Source organism: Plecotus auritus, assembly GCF_963455305.1.
Source record: "Plecotus auritus genome assembly, chromosome: 8".
Lineage (NCBI taxonomy): Eukaryota > Metazoa > Chordata > Mammalia > Chiroptera > Vespertilionidae > Plecotus > Plecotus auritus.
Window position 1 is genome coordinate 57,618,346 of NC_137782.1, and position 19,269 is coordinate 57,637,614.

Consider the following 19,269-nt stretch of genomic DNA (forward strand, 5'->3'; position numbering starts at 1 on the left):
TCCTTACCTCCTAAAAGTGGTGGAAGTTACCAGGTGCAAGAGCCTTCATATTGTTGTCCTGATATTAGAGCTAATTTTTTTGTGATATAATGAAGCCAATGGCATATGGGAGAGAACCACCTCATTTCATTTTCACTTTAATGCTAACTCTAACATTTGCTTTTGAATTGAAGTGGGGTCCCAAATGCCAATATATGTTAAAAGAATTAAACACTTTAAAAAAGTTCCCCCTATTTACTCCTGTCGCCTGCTCCTTTGAGGGTGAGTGGCTGATAGGGCTTTTAAAATCATGAGCATGCCTATTTTATCTGTACTGTTTAATAGAGAGCTATGAAAAAAATGGCAATTAACATATTCAGACAGAAAATCATCCTGGCTGAATGACTCATTAAATAGTCGTATAAACAGGATGTGCTGAAATGAACTGGTACAAAATTTAGTTTCATTGGTCTTTTTGCTCATTATCAGCACTTTAAGAGGCAGACTCGTGGGTGCTTAGAGGACACTTAAATTTCTTTTCTTTTTATTTTTTTCTTAAATACTTCTTTCCTCCTCCACCCTTTCCCCCTGCCATTCCTAATTCTCTGGCAAGCTAACATTACCCGTCTAAACATGAAGCGTTATGTTGGAAATCAACCAAGTTAGAGGCAAGAACTTCCGAATTTCATCTAGGCCAGTAGTTCTGAATCCCAGTTGACAATCAAAATGTACTTGAAAATTAAAAAAAAAAAATCACAGACATTCCAAAACCTAATATCTTGGCATTCTGATTCAGTGGACCTGTGCTAATGCCTGGGAGTATGTATTTTAATAAAAGGTCTCAATGGGATTGGGATAGCCAGCCAGGCTTGAGAACTACTCACTGATTTGTGTCCCCCCAGAGTAAAACCCTCTTTCCCCACGTACCTGATCTATGGCCATCTGGCATTCATATTAGTGGTTTGCAGCCCTGGCTCCAACATTAGAATCACCTGGGGACCTTGGGAAAATGCTGATGCTTGACTCCACCCCTCCAATTAAATTGGGGAATTTAAAAACCTCTCTGGGTGATTTTAATGTACAATCAAGTTTGAGAACTTCTGTCCTACATAAACAGATGGGGCTAGGTATAGCTGAAAAAGTCCTTTGTAGTTTTCTTTTACAAGGTGCTTTAACCTGTGCTGAAACCCCTCTCTCTGCCCCCGGCCACCTCAACCACACACACACACACACACACACACACACACACACACACACACACACACACACACACACAACCTAAACCTTTTGTCTCTACTAAGGCTTTCATCGTTTATTGGTACCCTATTCTCAGGTGGGAATATAATGTTCTACTCTCACGCTGTGGCAGGTTCCTATTTCTTGTGATGTGCAGATGTGTTGGTATAGCATTAGCTCCCCCAAAGGCTAAGTAAGTAAAATGAACAGGATAGTTTAGCAAAGGAAAGAACATCCATCTATTGAGTCCTCATACGTGCCAAGAAAAAATCTGAATAAATAGGTTTCTTTTTTAGCAAGTTGTGGCTTTAAGTTGGAGCCTTCCATTACATTGACTAATGTTAGTATTTCTTGGACCTGTCCAATAAAAGGTCTGAGATCATCCCAGGAAGGAAGATTTTTTAAAAAATCCCCCATTTAAAGGGAAGGAAGAATAATTTCCACAAGAATAATCTTGTAGACAGGTCCATGAGAACTATACTTCCCAGCTACCCAAACCTATGTAAGTATTCCCTGGCTTTAAGGGGTATTGACAGATAGAAGGACAAAGGCTTACCACTTCATGTTGCTCATTATCAAGAAGAAACCCATCATCCATAGGAAGGAGTTCACATCCATCTTACATGGAACTTTCTGCATGCTAAATCCCCTTGAAGTTACTGAGGAAAGACATCCTTTAAATATCAAGCAGATCCTAACTTGGTGACAGAAATGGGGAATAGACTAAGCTCCCGAGGTCTAGGGTACCCAGCATTGCATCCCTGACCAGGTGAAAGAAGAAAAGCCAGCAGCCACTCCCCTTCACTAGAAGAAGGGGCTGCCAGGGGGAGACTCACTCACTTCTTGGGTTTTACATATCTTGTGGCAGAGTGCTGTGGTAGACCCCAGACTCCTGATGGATGCGCTAGTGCTCATGCTACATATAGGGATTTCTGAGAACACGGGGTCAGAGAGGTTTCCTTAGAGAAGACAGCTGACTGTGATGCTAGCAGGAGTTAGGTCTCTGTCTGGTCTACACTGTGTGGCAGGAGCCCCGGACTCCAAGTTAAAGGAAGTGTCCTGCTCTCGATTCTAGGCTTGCAGCCTGTGTAGGGGTGGTGGGCTCACTGTCAGGGTCGTACAAGGGGAGGGGCCCACATTTGCAGGATCCTGAGTGTGAGCACCTCCTTAAACATTGCAGATGCTTCATGTGCTTCATCCCAGGCCCAACCCTGGTAGGGAGCAACAGAGGTCAGGAACACCATTGGTGATCCAGGTTTTCACAGCTTTGGCTGTATTTACTATGATTGATAAAGAGCCTTCTTGCAAGATTATCTTGGTAGACTCCCAGGGAAGGAAACACTTTTGTATGGCTGACGTGCTGGCAGTGCCCATGGCCATGTGTGTCACCCTGGTGGAGGATAATCGTCCTATTATTTTTTGTCAGTAGGTATAACAAGTGGGTAGTGCTTTGTGTATTCCTCTGTGATGAATTAATTTTGTGTTCATTGTAGTAGCACTGATCATAATGAATTAATTTGGTATTCATGTGGATGTCAGAGTTTTTTTTTTCTCCTCTGGTTTTCATGTAGCTTTAGTTAATGGATACTTTAGAAGTGTAACCACATCCTATCCTATTCAAGTTCTCATAATCTGTCCCCTCTCCCCCACCATATTATGTGGTATTCTGTTTTAAAAAATATTTAATGTTAAAATAATTAATATTTTAATAATATTATATTAGTTTTAACACTTTCCCTGCTTTTATTTTACAAAATTAGGTAAATAGTTATGATAAATATAACTGCCAAATTGAATAATATAGTTAATAACTTATGTATTTGAGTTTAGTTTAAAAATTTTTTAAGCCAAATGTTTGTAATTTATAGCTTTATTGAAGAAAAATATTGAATTCCCTTATGCAAATATGAAATAATGAAAACTGCATGCCGTGTATAATAGTTTCCTCTTCTTTCATTTTCTTCTCTCTTCTTTTCCTCACAGACAAGATTGATAAATGTATGTGCATATATTATTTATCTGTTCATGTAAGGACACATAATTGGCTATTAGATATGGTAATTGCATAAATGGATCTTATTCAAACTCATTTCCTTTTCTGTTTATAAAATAAATGTTTTCGTTAAATTGGAATATAGACTGAAATAGAAGTGCCTGATTTAGAAATGAGACACCAGGTACCCAAACAAAAATCAAAGTAAATTCTGGGAAACTTTTTACCAACTTGGGCTTTAACCTGCATGCTGCTTCTTAATTTGTTCATCATGTTGCCTAATTATTGAAGATATTTATAATAGAACAAGGGTTTCCTTCATCACTCACCCACCTGCTCCGCTGATTTGCTCCCACTGGGAATACGGTAGAACCTTTTGAGGAGAGATTTTGTCCTTATGAGCATCAATATGCCATTTTGGGTTTTTCTTTAAATTGAAACTTGGAACTGGTTATCATTCTTCACATACTCCCTTGTGGCTTTAAACTTTTTTTGGAGAATTTTACAGCTCCTGTGCACTTTGATTCTGAGCAGCAGCTGTATTTCATTCTAGAAGGCTGTGTTGTAGCCGTTGATGGGCCTTGTGGATATTTTACCACTGAGAGTATATAAAGACCTTGGGACTCAGTTGCAAATGGCAGGGACTATATAACTGGGTTGCTATTGCTTTCATTATTTTTGTTATTATTGCAACAGATTGTACAGTAATATGCTAATAAAGATTTATGGCTTCATGCAGCAGGAGGAAATGTTGGGATGGAGGAGAAAACTCATGTTAAAACAAATGTCTATAATAATAAGGGGAAAACCAAACTTGAAAAAAAAACCTCTAAGAGAATTGTTTCTAGTATAAATATTTTTATTAACATTTGCTATGGTTTGACGATCTGGCAAGTAATTGTTTACACATTTCTGGAATTTAGATATGTTATATGCCTGTATGTGCATGGTTGTTCTTGAAAGGAGATGTTTTTTCTTTTTCTTTCTTTTTTTAGTTTTTTTGTTTTGTTGTTGAACTGGAACACAGAGCTATTGAATATGCAATGAACAGAAAATTTATGGAGGGCAGAATTATGAGTATCTGAGGAAAGTTTAATTACTTTTATAATTTAGATAAGCTTCATAATTTATTGTAACACACTGTACTTTGGCACAATTTGTAACAATTATAAAGCACTTGAATTTAGGTTCTTTACTTGGCAGCTATAAACAGAGTTAGCTGTAGGAAAACTCTGAGCGTTCACTTTCCTTCCCAGGCTTGCATTAAAGGCTTATGCTGTAGTGGTTTTGTTGCTCCTTTTAATTGACCACGTTTCCGCTTTTTATTTCTCTGAAAAACATGCAATACAATATAGAAAGCTTGTGATTGTAAACAGAAGGAAGCCAACTAGGAAGGGACCTGAAGACATCTATCAGTGCCCAACCCAAGGGAAGGAGAGACTGGGAACTGCTCACACAATGCTGCAGAGGATTCCTGCTGCAAGTAAAGAGAAAAGACCTTACCACTCAGCTTCTTGTAAAGGACGGACCCTGAATAATGCAAACTACTCAGAAATCCAACAGTATTTTTCTATTTAATGAATATAAATGCATTTTCATAATTAAAAAGGAGAAGTGTAAAATAACCGCTTTTCTTCTTAGGCCTGGATTATTGTGCTGTTACAGTGCATAATTTTATGACATTGATACTTTCTACAAAATTAATCTTATTTATTGTCCTTTTTCTCATGCCTTTGAATGTTATAGTTAAAAAATTTATTTATTGTTCTGATATTGAAAATAATGAATGAAAGCATGAGATCTCATCAACTGATTTTGATGGTTCCTAAAGACATTTTCCTTAAAAAATATTTATTTGTTTTTGGCCTAGGAATTTTTACAGTCACATTTTTTCTTTTAATAACTAAATTGTAGAATGTAATTAGCCCTCATAAAACCTCATATTTGTTTAACACTTCTCATAATTAAATGATCATAACAGTTTTGTTTAACACTTCGAACTTTCAAAAGTGCTTTTACATTTATTGTATGTTTAGAACAAGTTAAAAATTGAATTCAACAGTTGAAGGTAGAAATGAGTTATAAACCATCTTAGAAACTTTTGAATGTTAAATACCTTCTTCTGTTCCTTCCTCCCTGCAGACCATTCTGGTGTGACCTATGGGGACTTTGATGCTGGTTTTAGAATCTCTTGTGTTAGTGTAGGTTTTTCATAAGTCACTGACACAATTTATCTATTGGCTTTAGTGAATTAGTAGTCTGAATCAAACAGGTTTTGAATTGGTTAAAATAAAAACCTGGAGCCCTGTGGTTGAGCTCTTGATGATTAAAGAACCAGGCCCAAGAATGCATTTATTTATGGTTTCAAAGAGAGTCAAGACTCACTTCTTTGAGTTCTGTTGCTTTGTATAGATTCCTTTCTTAAAAGAAAGGTTTCATTATCTGTTTCAGATCTTTATAGATGTTGCAATAAGATGCTCTTTTCTCATAATATAGTATTAAAAGGATCAAAGCTAATAACTTTAACTGAGACACTTTAAAAATTAAAAAAAGTTTATTATCTCTGTTTTCCTTTCAAGATTTATGTTCTTACAAAGGTACAATGTTCCTGATTGAATGCAGTGCTGGTAGTAAGGATCACATGTATAGAATAATAATTCCCTTGTCCAGCATGCTCTGGGTGTTTTAATGTGGCAGGTGAATGTGGTCTATTCTGCACATAAATGTAGTTCTATTCACATTCCTGATGACTTGTATCTTTAAGCCATTTTGTTCAGAGTATTATTGTCCTTTATCCTGAAAAATGTCTGTGATTGTAGTGCCCTAATACTATAAATCAATGGGGACTGAATCAGTGCCTCCTAAGTAGTGTAAGGCAACCCTTTAAATGCAAATGCATCTGGGCTAGTTTTAATGTAATTTTAATAAGGTTGAAACCATTTTGAAGTAGACTTAAATCATAATACTAATATCAAAAGACTCCCTATTTAGCTGAGAAGGCTCTTCATTCTCACTGGCCATTTTTTCTCTGTGTGCATCCAAACCACATTTCATCTGATTCTACAGTGTATTCAGAATACATATATTTTTCCCTTAAGGGGAATATATGTATAGTTGTGGCTGTTTTCTTAGTTGGAGATGAGCCTGTATTAGCTGAAACTGCTTCACTTCTATTTCTTCCTGGTTATACATTACTGACCAGTATTTTTGTTTACAAAAAAACACCCCAAACCAAAACATGAAAACAAAACTATAATATACATTTCAAATAATTTGCTGTGTTTTGGCCAACGAAGTGAAAAACCAGCTGCCAATGCTGACTAGAAAAGTTAAGAACATAATTTAATATTTAAGTAGGGGTATGAATGCAAACTCATAAAAATGAGAATAACATTTATAAAAATGAAGTCTGCCCTAAAGTCCAATATATTGTAAAATTATAAATGTATTGGTTTCACCAACTTACAGTATTTTAACATATATGAAATATATTTTGCTGTTTATATTTGAGCTGAGGGGAAGGGTACATGAGCATTGAACTGGGGAAATAAGATTGGATTGGGGACTAGTTAACAAAACATCAAAAGAGTTGAAGTCAAGAATGGAGTGGTGGGGTTTTCCCATATACGTTAACATTGCATTCTCTGTAGGGAGAAAGAGGAGTTTTGGTCTCTGTATATTTAACTTTGGATATGCACATTAATTTATAATAATTTAATTAGTATAATTACAGTATGCATTAAATGTTTATAGGTTAATTTTCCCACATTTTTCTGTGTTCAAGAATTATCAAGGAAGCGATGCTTAAGTACTAAATTCTATACTATATTCCATTGATTAGCTTTTCAAATAGTTCTTATAATTAAAGAAACAATAATTTATAATTTCAATTACTCCCTTTTTCCTATTGAGCCTTTTGAAAGAATAATTTAGACCAGCTCTTTTTAAAACCTTGTTTCAAGACATGTTAATAGAAATTTTATTTTGCATACATTACCCACTAAATACTGTAAAATACCCTGAGGGTGATATAATTTGTAGTGATTTCCAAACTATTTTGAACCAAGAATTCCTTTTTCATGAAATAACTCCCACATGAAACATTTTGCGGAAAACAATTATGGGAAATGCTTAACTTAGTTAAAATCCTTACAGGGTGGTGGTGATATCTAGTTTCTTATTTTTTAAATGCTGGTCAATAATCCTTTCACTTTGTTTAGGACAATTTTCTAGGACAGTTGAAATGGTAGCTGTATCTTAGATTGGAGGCTATGTGAATGGAGATGTTAGAGCATCTTTTTATGGCTTTTGTCCATTTCCTTCTAGAGATGTGTGTGTGTGTCCGTCCTTTTCTTACCCTCATATCAATTTGGACTCAGTATGACCACTGGGTCTAGAGCAGAGCCTTAAAAATGAACCTGACTTTGGACTCCAAGCAGGTAATGTAAATGAATGAAGCAGACAAAAGGAAGAGGTGGATATAGGGCGTTGGGACATGTACTCCCCAATTGACATTCATTCAGCATTTCTAAGAATTCTGTGCGGGACAAACAAAATATATTTTGGGGGCCCACAGTGTCTTGTCCTTGATATGAAGGTACCAGTAAGAAGTCAGGAGACCTGAGCTCTAGGTCTTGTTCTCCCACATCTCATTTTGTTTTTATTACGCATGTTTACTTAATTTACAGCTAGTAGAAAATAAGTTGGGTCAAGTTTAGTTCTAAATAATGATGTCTTAATGGTTGGACATAATATTTGTCATAAAAACATATGAACATATGATTTTAGCAGCTTCTATAAGAAAATACAAAGTTTAACCCCACAACTTTCCTCTTTCTTAAAACTTCAAATTACTGGCTACCATTTAAAATTAATTTTTTGTTGTTGTTTGTACATTCAGGAAAATTTATGACATTTTAAAAAGCGTGTGCATTAAAAGGGGGCATATGTAATACTTTCAATTATAAAGATTTAATTAAAAAACACAAAACTAACATAAAAAAGCCTGGTTATAAATGATTGCATAGCAGAACATGAACATTAACTTCAAACACTAAAGAATTGAAAGTTATAAATACTAGCATAGATGTGAATGTTCTAGAGGCAGTTCTGTAAATACATTCTGAGATTTGGATAGCTCTTCACTTATTTGGGCCTTGCTTTCCATTTCGGTGATCAATATTGAACTAGCTACCATCTGATGTCCTGTTCAGCTCTCAGGTTCTATGAAGCTGGTCTGAGCCTGATTTAGGTCTGAGATTGACGTGAAGGGGAACTGGTTCCCTGATGCTCTCAGCGCTGAGATGTTACTGATTTCTCACATATTAATACAGCTGCACAGAAGTACAAACGGCACCAACTGGAAGAAACATTTAACAGGTTCTGAGTATAGAAAACACTTTGCAGTCTCAATTCCTATGATTCCAAAATTCAGAAACGCTTCCTTTTATCCAATACACTCCCCTCAAATACACATGCTCATTTTCTCTGTCTTCTGCTTTGACACTCTGTTTATGTAACTTTGCTTGGCATATGGGAGTTTTAACTCCGATTTGAAAGTCCACACGCAGAACTAGAATGTGTTAACGAAACCTAGGAACAGATTCAGCAAAGGAGTTATGAAGCGCATCGCCTGTTCTTTAACCTCAAGGTGTAAACGGAGCCCATTCAACCATTAGCTAAGTGGTAATAGGGAGCAAGAGCCTGATTAGATTACAAAATCTTCTGTATGTGAACTCCGTATGTGAAAACATAACACTTGATCTTCACCACAGTGCCACGAAGATTCAATTAGAGGACTGGTATGTGCCCAGATTTGGGGACATAAAGGGCAACTGGATTTTGAAGGAAAGATGGTAAAGAAACACCTGCAAAAATCTGCTTTTCTGTGCAACAGACTGGGTAATTGCATATGCAGATGGATAGTTAGGGATATAATTACTTGATTTGTGAACACAAATGCCCTTTCGATTGTGTGAGTGTTGAATTTTGCAGTGACAGGTGCGTGCAGATTGCTGTGCCTGTATCCTTTGCACCCCTCTTTAAATATTTGGCCTGGAGTATATCTTCCCCTCATTCTGAATGGTCTGGAGGAATTGTTATAGCTCTTAATGTCTCTCCAACTTTTTCTCATAAATAATAACCTTAATTTGAAACCTTGACTGAAAGGACTGCATACAGCCATGTGGTGTAGGGCTTACCAATTATGCACAGTAATTCATTTTTTAAGCTGCTGGATGTAACTTATTAGTTTTCATTGTTTTGTGAAAATAAGGAAAACTATTAACTAAAACTACAGACTAATAGCCTGGAGTCCTCCCCCCCTACCCCCCGCCCCCCATAATCAATTGAAGTTTAATGGAAAACCCTCTTTTGAAAGACTTTCTTTTATTCTCCCTCTTCTTAACCTTTTCATTAATACTTCTGAGACATCTTTTCCCTCATCTCTCCCAACTAAATAGCATTCTCAGTCATTCCCTTTCTATGTGAACATTTTTGTATCACACTGAACATGTTCATCCGATCACTGGGACGGTCCACATGGATCTTTTGTAAATTGAAGAATTTGTTAAGCACCTCCCTATGTGGAAGGCCAGCTCATGTCCTATTCCTGTCGCTGGCCTTGTCGGGGAAGCCACGGCAGCACTGCTGTCTACTGACCAGGTGGCCAGTGTGCCAGCAGTGCAGGCAAATGTTGCCATGCTGTGTATGGTTACTTAGTGCCTTTTTTACTCTATTCTCAACTAAACTGGACCTAAGTTACTTTGTCAGAGGAAGGTTAGTTTCAATAGTTATTAATAATAATACTTAGAAAAACTTGCATGTACTAGTATTCACTTCTATGTACATGATACTCTGCTAAATATAGTGCATCAGTCCTCTCAGTTAATCTGTCAGACACTCTATATTATTACCCCCATTGCCTAGATGAGGAAACTGAGATACAATATTAAATATATTACCCCCTGCTATATTGAATAAACAGAAAGGGATTAGAGTTCAGAAATATGTGTTTCTATGGCCCATGTTTTTATTTTGTAGAAGTCATATATAAGTCTGTTTATATAACATGTATATAATAATAATAATAATAATAATCTTGAGCCTGCCTTAAAGGAACTAAATCTACATTTACCTAAATAGAGTCCAAGTAACACAGAGATCCCAATTAGACTGGCTATAATAGGAGGCTTCACACAAGTCTTCTATATATAAAATATATATATATTGTTAATCCTCACCTGAGGATATTTTTCCTATTGATTTTTAGAGTAGAAGGGAGGAGGAGAGACAGAGAAAGAGAGAAAGATTGATTGGTTGCCTCCCGTGGGGGCTGGGCCAGGGCTGGGGATCAAACCTGCAGCCGAGGTGCGTGCCCTTGGACCGGAATTGAACCAGGGACCCTTCAGTCTTCAGAATGACGTTCTATCCACTGAGCAAATCTGGCTAGGACTAAGTATTTTAATTTCTATATATTGGTGTTTACTGCTCTTCTAAGGCACATTTTCTCAGTATGATGTTCTTTATGCTTTTTGCCTAAAAAATGTAGAGATTAAATTTTGCCTACAAAAAGGTTCGAAACCATTCTTTCTGGTTCTTCATGTGCTATTGAAAAGTACACGCGTGTGTGGTGCTATAGCTGCTGCGTGTGGGGAAGGAGTCGGCACTTGGCTCAAATAATGTTCGGAGCCACCTGCTTTGAATGTGGTCTGATTGAATTGGATGACGGCTGCTTTTCATCACTGTGCGGGATTGGGATGTGGGGGAAGTGTTTTGTTTTGATATTTCACATGTGCTTAGGTGTTAGCGGTTTCAGATTGTTTAAGAACAGGCTCTCATCATTGAGTGTTGCTGAATCCTGTGGGGGAGATTTGAAAGAAACCTTGAGTATTACTAGGTCTGTTTAAGAGTTATGTCTTCTTGGGTGGTGTGTTTGTTTTCAGGATGCAGATTGCCTTGTGGAAAATGGCAGATCTTTTTTCCTCAAAAGTTCTTGTTTGTTTGTTTGTTTGTTTGTTGTATTAACCTATTTTTTATAGTTCCTCCTCATGAGCTTTGATATCAGTACATTAACCATTAATACTACTAGGTTCTCTGGAGTTCTGGGTGCTCTGTGGGCTCATTTTTCTTCTGTCAGGCTGATGGTTAACATCCATCCCTTACTGGCCTGGGACTTGAGGTTCTGCACATTATTATGTATTTGATTGCAGCTCATGGGCACTGGTAGGTAACCTGAAGGAGAAGTTTGAGTGGTGGGTGTGGGAGAGGCCTGGTGAAAATCCTAATTTAGAGATACCCAGGAAGATGTTGTTTTAAACAGTGCTCCAGATGACTGACATTGCTGGTCTGAGGGTCACTTGGAATTAGGGAAACTGTGGCTCTAACGGATACCCCAGCATTTCTCAGACCTGGTACCCCTGCACTCAAATATGCCAGATACTTTTTGTACCCTGCAGATTCCTGGGTTCCACTGGGTGTGGTGCCTGGGGACAGGTATCTTTAACGTGCCCTTCTTGATATGTGCATTTCTACTAAATTTTGAGAACTGCCTCTCCAGAGATTCTGAGTTACAGGAAATTATGGCGCAAATTGGAGGATTAGAAATCGCATCTAATATCTATACGGATCACAGAACCCTCAAAATAGGAGACAGGTGTGTTTGGAAAGCCTGTTTTGTAAAGAGAGTCTTTTCTCCCTTTGATTTCTCTTATTTACACTGAAGCTAAGTTTCTGAGTTTAAAAGAAAAAGAAAAAAAAGAGCAGCAACAACAAAAGATTCCCCAGGCAGACCAAAGCTGGAGAGTGGGGGGAGCAAGGGCCCTTTGTTTTATTTTGTGACAACTGTTTGACTAGCCTTTTGCTTTGTCCATTTAGTCCTTTGCCACAGAGGATGCAGGATTACAAGCATTAGAGGCACTCAATCAGTGGGATCAGCTCCCAGCACTGGTCTCTCTGGAGAAGGAGCTACAGCCTTAATTGGGTGAAAAGGCCTTTCATCTTGGCATGTACCTACAGTATTTAGCCAGCCCAGTTGCCTTTTTTTGCATTTTTTTTTCTGACCACTACTCCTTTCTTTCTTCATCATCCCCTAATTCTCAAACGCTTTTGAGGCCAAGATCTTTTAAGAAAGACTTTTAAAAAACCATTTCTCTCCTATTGGTCTGAACATTTCTATATAGCACAGAGGCATGGTATGTTTTAAAGTTTATATACTGGACGACTTTGCTTTCCTCCCTTGTTACTTAATTTTTGAAAATTACTTGGTATATGGGTAACAAAAGAGAGAATATATGTGTGCTCTATTTAATCTGAAAACCTTGTTTGTTTTGTATGTTAGACTAGAGCCAATGGAAAATCCAGGAAGTGAGGATTTTCACAACCACAACTGAATATAGAACATCATAGTTTTTTGTTATGAGTATAAATATTGAGAATAGTTTTGTTTGTTTATGCTGGTGCAGTTTTATAGTAAATCCTTTTAAATGGGGTGCAAAGCCATCCATAGATATGTGTAAAGACTTTGTAAAGTCATGCACACAATAAATTACCCTTGGATTTGAACAAGTTTTGTAGATATGTGTGGCCTTACCAGGGGTTTTTGAAAGGCAGTGTATATATCTACAAGCTGGTTCTACATCTTTCTTACATAAGCCCTTGAGTAAACCTAGTAGTAAACTATATATCAGGTAGTTGTGTTAGGTTATTTCAAATTTCTTCCTTTATAGAGATGCAATAATTTGTGAATTTCATCTCATAGGGTTTTTTTTTGTTTCAAATTAAGTTGTTATCCCATTCTTGTCTATTTTTTAGATTCCCCCACTCATTGTTTTAGAGAAATAAAACATATAATGACATAATTAAAAATGTGTAGAGCTCTTGCTGAGGAAAAATGCTTTCTTTATTATATTGTGCTTTGTAATAATGTATTTCCATTGATATGACAAAATTTCTTTGAATTGTTGATAATTATTTTGTCAAATTCCATGATTCTTGTTTTATGATATTTTTTCATTACCAAGAATCTGAGCTTTAATGTTTAGTAAAGCCACTTATTCACTCAACAATGTTCATGGAGCTCATAGCAAGGCACTGGCCCCTAGGTCTGGGCCATAGGACCCAGTTAGGACGTCCCCCTGTCCCAAGTTTACATCCTGGTGGGGGGGGGGGTCAGTAAATAAAAATGTCAACCAACAAACATGCATCATTTGTCTGTCTATATCTATCTAAATATTGAATAAGGATAAATATTGTGAAATAATAGAGCAGTGTAAGAGGTCAGTATAATTACGGGGTGTGTAAGAACTGGGCATGCTCTTCAAGGGTAGCCATAGAGGGCCTTCCCAAGGAAGTAAGTTTTAAGTTAATGACTGTAAAGGTTTGAATATTTGGGATGATTTATATTATTTGCATAGATGTTTGAGGACAGAGTACAGGTTCTTAAAGTCCTTAGGTATGGATGCCATTGAACTTTTTCAGCTTAGATTATATAGTAAAAACAATTTGCAAATTACTTTTGTAATATACATAAGTGTATATTAAAGTGGAGATGCCTAGGATATATTGTTATACACATGCGTTCTAATTTCTCATTCTGTGGTAAAGAAATGTGATTATATAAAAAGATAAACCATGTCCACCAAGGACCAAATGAAAGTTCATATTAGCTGTGAGAAGATAATCACTTAATATTGTATATAGATTATATTTGTCCTATATACTGCCTAAATAATTAAAGTATTAACGTTGAATTATTATAAAATCAAATTCTATATAATTACTTTGTGGGGAAGTGACATTTCAGCTTTATGAAGAATTTGTATTTTATCCCTCAGCTCTATCTATAAACACCATACTGATATATGTAATTGACTGATTGGGGTGTGTGTGCGTCCATCAGAGGACTTATTCACTCAATTACTCATTTTACATGCATTTAACGAGTAGGAAGGAATGTTTTTCAGGTGGAGGGAAGACATGGAGACCAGAAAACAGAGGTATGTTAGGTGACAGTGAGGAGGCTAATGTGACTGGAGCACAAAAGGGTCAGACAAGAAAAGAACATAAAAACAAATCACCAATCACCTTAAACGCTAAGCTAAGGAATTGCAACTTTATACCAAAAAAAGCCAGTGGTTCAGTGGGACAAATCTGAAGTCAGGGAAAACTGGTTTTCAGATCCTTATTTTGAAAGGAGGCAGTAAGAGAGGAAAGGCAGGAGGAGAAATTAGTAAAGACTGCAGTAGTAAAATCAAATAAGGATTAGTGAAATGTTTGCAAGCATTGCTGAGGGAGAAGATCCAGATCTCTGCTTTATCTTTCACTGCTTTATTAGACTTAATCTTTAGTGAAATAAAACCATTTTGATTCTTCTTTGTATCTTGAGGTAAAGCCTTTTCTCTCTATTCTACCTTTTCTCTCGCTGGACTTTGGGATTCCCTTCTCCATGCTCTCTTACCTTTCCTGCTGCATCTCTGGAACTTTCCCTGTAGGTTCTATCTCCTTTTCCAAAAGATGTCAATACACAGTTCATTGATGTTTATTTGTCATTTGTAGTTTTACTTAAAACCTTTTGCTAATACAATTTTCTTCAAGAGCATATTTTATCTCTTTAACTTAATTTGAACTCAGATTCATAAGTAATTTGGAGAGGCCCAAACTTGAAAATAGGTTTTTTTCTATGTCTTTAAGTAATAGGACTTATTTTCCCTTCTATTGAAGTGGGGTATGGATGATCTTTGAGGCCTCAGGAGAGTCCACAAGACGTTATATAGTCAAAATATTCAAGAACTTCAGTATTATTAATACTTAAAGATGGTTTTCCTGGATCAAAAAAATGTAAAGATCTGGGGACCCTGTTCTCTGCTCTCACGCAGTGTGGTTTGCTTATCAATAGTTATATGGAGCAGAGGTTCAGTTTTGAAAACCCTATGCAAGCTATAGACTCTCTCCCCAGAAAAATGCATTTAGCTAAATACATGAGTACAATTTTTTTTTAAATATATTTTATTGATTTTTTACAGAGAGGAAGGGAGAGGGATAGAGAGCTAGAAACATCGATGAGAGAGAAACATCGATCAGCTGCCTCCTGCAACACCCCCCACTGGGGTTGTGCCCGCAACCAAAGTACATGCCCTTGACCGGAATCGAACCTGGGACCCTTCAGTCCGCAGGCTGACGCTCTAGCCACTGAGCCAAACCGGTTTCGGCTACATGAGTACAATTTTGCAACGATTTCAGGAGTCTCTAGATCTTCCTAAGGCCCACCCGTAGGCCTGGGATCTGGAGAGCCAACCTCCCCCCACCTCTCATGCCCATCCTGGCAGTGCTTAGGCCATGTCTGTGGCATGCCTGTAGAACTGATATTGGTAAGTCAAGGAGAAAGTTCTTTCAGTACCTTTTGCAGCCATTAGCTTTACCGGTACTAAGTGCTCATTAAGTATTTCCTGGTTGATATTTGTGAGAGGGTCACAGGGGACAGGGGAGGGAGAGAGAGAAGAAACATGTGCATAGCAGAGAAGAATTACATTAATGGGGAATTAAGGAGTACATACCTGGTACATTTCCTGAAAATGATGCCTGTGTGGGCCTTGGGCAAATGTGAGTGGCCAGGAGATGATGGTATTGCTGTAGGTGAAATCCAGACTTATTCCGAGATGGTATTTATTGTCAAAGAACCCTAATGAGCAGTAAGTTCATAAACCTTTTTCTGAAAGGGGGATCTAATGTGTTGGGTCTGTTGTTTCTTGTAAGATATTTTTAGCTACAGCAAAAGGAAACCCTAAGTCAAACTGCCTTAAACATAAGGAAGTATATTACTTCATGTAACCTGCTCTGAAATGTCTAGTGTTTTCCCTCGTACATGTGCTGGTTTTAACGGAGGTATGACAAGGAGGTTCCTGCTGCAGTTGTAAACATTATGCCCAAACAGAAACATGTCCAGGAACATAAAAAAATCATCTCCTAATTTGTCTATTCCTTTAGAACCAGGAGACCTTTCCAGGAACACAGTGGCAGATAGGCCTTTGGGTCTCAGTATTCATTTTAAAACAAATCCCTGACCAGGGGAAGGCAGGGTTGGGATTGGCAACAGTACTCAGGATCTGTGACTAGAACTGGAGATGAAGTCACTTTCTCCTGACCCACTTGGAGGAGGGGTGGCTGGGTGAAAACAAACAAACAAACAAACAACAAAAAACTCTATAGGTTTATTGTGAGGAAAGGAGATGGAATGGATATTGGGTAGACAGAACTAATGGTGTCACTGCATCTTCTGATAACAAATGTTTTGAATAACATAGAATAAATGATGTTCATATTATTATAGTCCAGCTATATCTACGTTATTTTCCCTACCACAACATATGAGAGGTGCTTAAGTCTATGTAAGTGAATTTTATAATAGATTTTCTATCCTTTTGGGAACTGGTTTCCACTACTTCCTCAATTTAGTTCTGGACCCTACTGTCATGCACAAGAGAAAGGTGAAATTTTAACACAAGGCACTGATGTGTAGAGTTTGCCTAAGCTGTCCATTGTTTACCATCGTACTTTCTTCATTGGTAGGTTAGTTGTTAAGTGGCTCGGTTATGTATTTTTTCTTTGAGAATTTTCAGGTATAGCTTACAAAGCAATACCTATTTTCATCTCCTTATATGTATCTCCAATTTAAAAATATTTATTATGTTTCTGTGTAGGTGACAGGGGAAAGAGTGTATAAAAATGAGTTAAACTTTTTTCTCCAAGTCAGTGTTAATTTAAATGATAGAATTTTCCTCTGGGATATATATAACCCAAAAGAAAAGTCCTGATAATTAGGAAATTGGGATTCTCAACGACATGTGAGAGGAACATCTTTCTCTACAGAGAACGTTCTTTGTCTGAATTTGGGATTTCAGTTTTTGAAGATGTCACTTTTCTTTCATGGCATAAGAAAGGGGGCGGGAGTCACTTTGGAAAGAGCTTAAGAGGAGAAATGATGAGTTCTCCTCCCAGCTCTTCCTATGCCTTTCCTTGGGAACTTGAACCACAGCCTGCATTTCTCTGATGTATATAGTTGTAAGGGAACATGAAAGATTGTGTGACAGTGCTTTGAAAAGTCAAAAGCAGTAAACTGCTCTAGGGTGTTTATTGTTGTGACCGTGGTGTTCTGATTATTATACTTGAAGCAGAACTTTAAATATTAATGATGCTCTTGTTTGTCAGTGGGGAAATTCCAGTGGAAAGGTTTTCAAAAACTGTTGAGCTGTAACTGCTGTTGAGGTAATGGACACAGCGTGCCTACTCCACTTTCTGCCTTGCTATCACCAGATCGCAGAAAGCTGTGCTGCTGTAGAGGTAACTGTTGTTTTCTCCTCAGTCCTGAGGCCAATGATTCTATAATATGTATCAAGACACTAGGGTGCATAGCAAAGAGAGCATAAAGAGGCAAATATTTCCCTTTACAATGACCGTATGAGAGATTATTTCTGTCAAGAGGATAAAACATACACGAAGTCTGACTGTTTCACTGCATTTTCCTATAGAAACCACTGAGCTTGAGATCTGTACATTAACTCCTATCTCGTCATTGACTGGCAAGAATTTCAATGTGTTAAGGATACTGATCTGCATATTTTCTGCTGAATCTTAATCCATACTTGCAAATTTGTGAAACAAACTCTAGTTTAAATTATGGAGAAAGAAGTGTTGTGTGTAACATGTTAAGCTAATCTTTATGGCATACCTCTGGTTTAGTTTCTCTAGTGAACAGTAGATAGAGTGAAACATTATACATTTTCATTGTTAGGTTATCTTTCTCAAGGTCTTAAGAGCTCTGCAGAATTTTTGATAACTTGAATTCTGTTCGCCTTTTTGATATTTTCCTATGTGCACAGCCCATTTGAGAGGCTGATGGCATACCCATTCAACTGAGATGGTGCCGAGTGCTTCCTCCCTATCCAGCACTGGGCTGGGCACTGGAGATGGATGGAAAGCAGACAGGACTCAGTGTTTGTCTTCATGCAGCTTATTGTTCAGGGTGGCAGAAAGGAATCACCTGAGAATCATAATAATGCAGAATCCCATCTGTGACGAGTCCAATGAAGGAGAAGGACAGGATACCTGACCAGGAGGGCAGGAAAGCTCCTGCCTGGGAAGTGATGACTCAGCTGCGAGTTGATGTAGGAGTGAAACAGGCCAAAGAAGGCAGTGGAGTGACAGGACGGGGTGGGAGTGTGTGCTCATAGAGGAGACTTGTCTTCGAGTTCTGCCACAGGAGGGCCAGGGATGTGCATAAGCATTGTCAGGGATCAGGGTAACTAGAGGAGAGAAGACGAGGGTGTGTTTTGGTACATTACCAAGATGGCCTTGAGGGACCATACTTGCAGAACTTTGCTCTTATCCTAACACCAACGGGAAGACATTGAAATATTTAAAGAGGGAGTGGAATATGGGATTTGCATGTCCATTCACAAAGCCCTCTGTGCTTACACACGGCACACTCTATATTAATACACTGATGATGCCTGAGGCTCTTTATCCACTTGTGGTGGTCTCACTGACATATACTCATCTTCTTCCCCAGTGTGTAGTATCCTTATAATTTGTGTGGGATTACTACATCGCCAGGGTGACAACTGTGATTGGGCTAACCCAATCATCTTGCACTAACCCAATCACAGGGTAATTCCCTTCACCATGGTTTTAAATTTGGGTCATCTACATCTATGCAAATCCCTGCATGTGATCCCTGGCTGTCAGGATTGGTTCCATGATGGTCTCAATTAAGGCAAAGTTCAGGAGGAATTTTGCTCTTTTGTAAACTTAACTCTCTACAAGAAGAGGAATAAGGAAGCAAGTTGTTTTAGAAATCCCATGACAATGATGGATGAAGTCCAGCTTTAGGATGAAGGTGGTATGGATATGGCACAGTGGACAGGTGGAAGGAGCCTTTGTCTTTCCTAGTGTGGTGGATCCACTGGATATATCAACCCTGAAACCTGCTTTGTCTCTGCACTTTCCACTTCTCTGGGCCAGTAAATTCTCCATATGAGGGGACTTTTAATTAGACTGCACCTAAAATT

General features: G+C 37.8%; 1 protein-coding gene across 21 annotated transcripts in view; it reads left to right on the top strand.

Annotated features, from left to right (window-relative positions):
• TCF4 (transcription factor 4) overlaps window positions 1–19,269 on the top strand; it is a 341,673-nt gene that overhangs the window by 94,195 nt on the left and 228,209 nt on the right. The window lies entirely within an intron of this gene.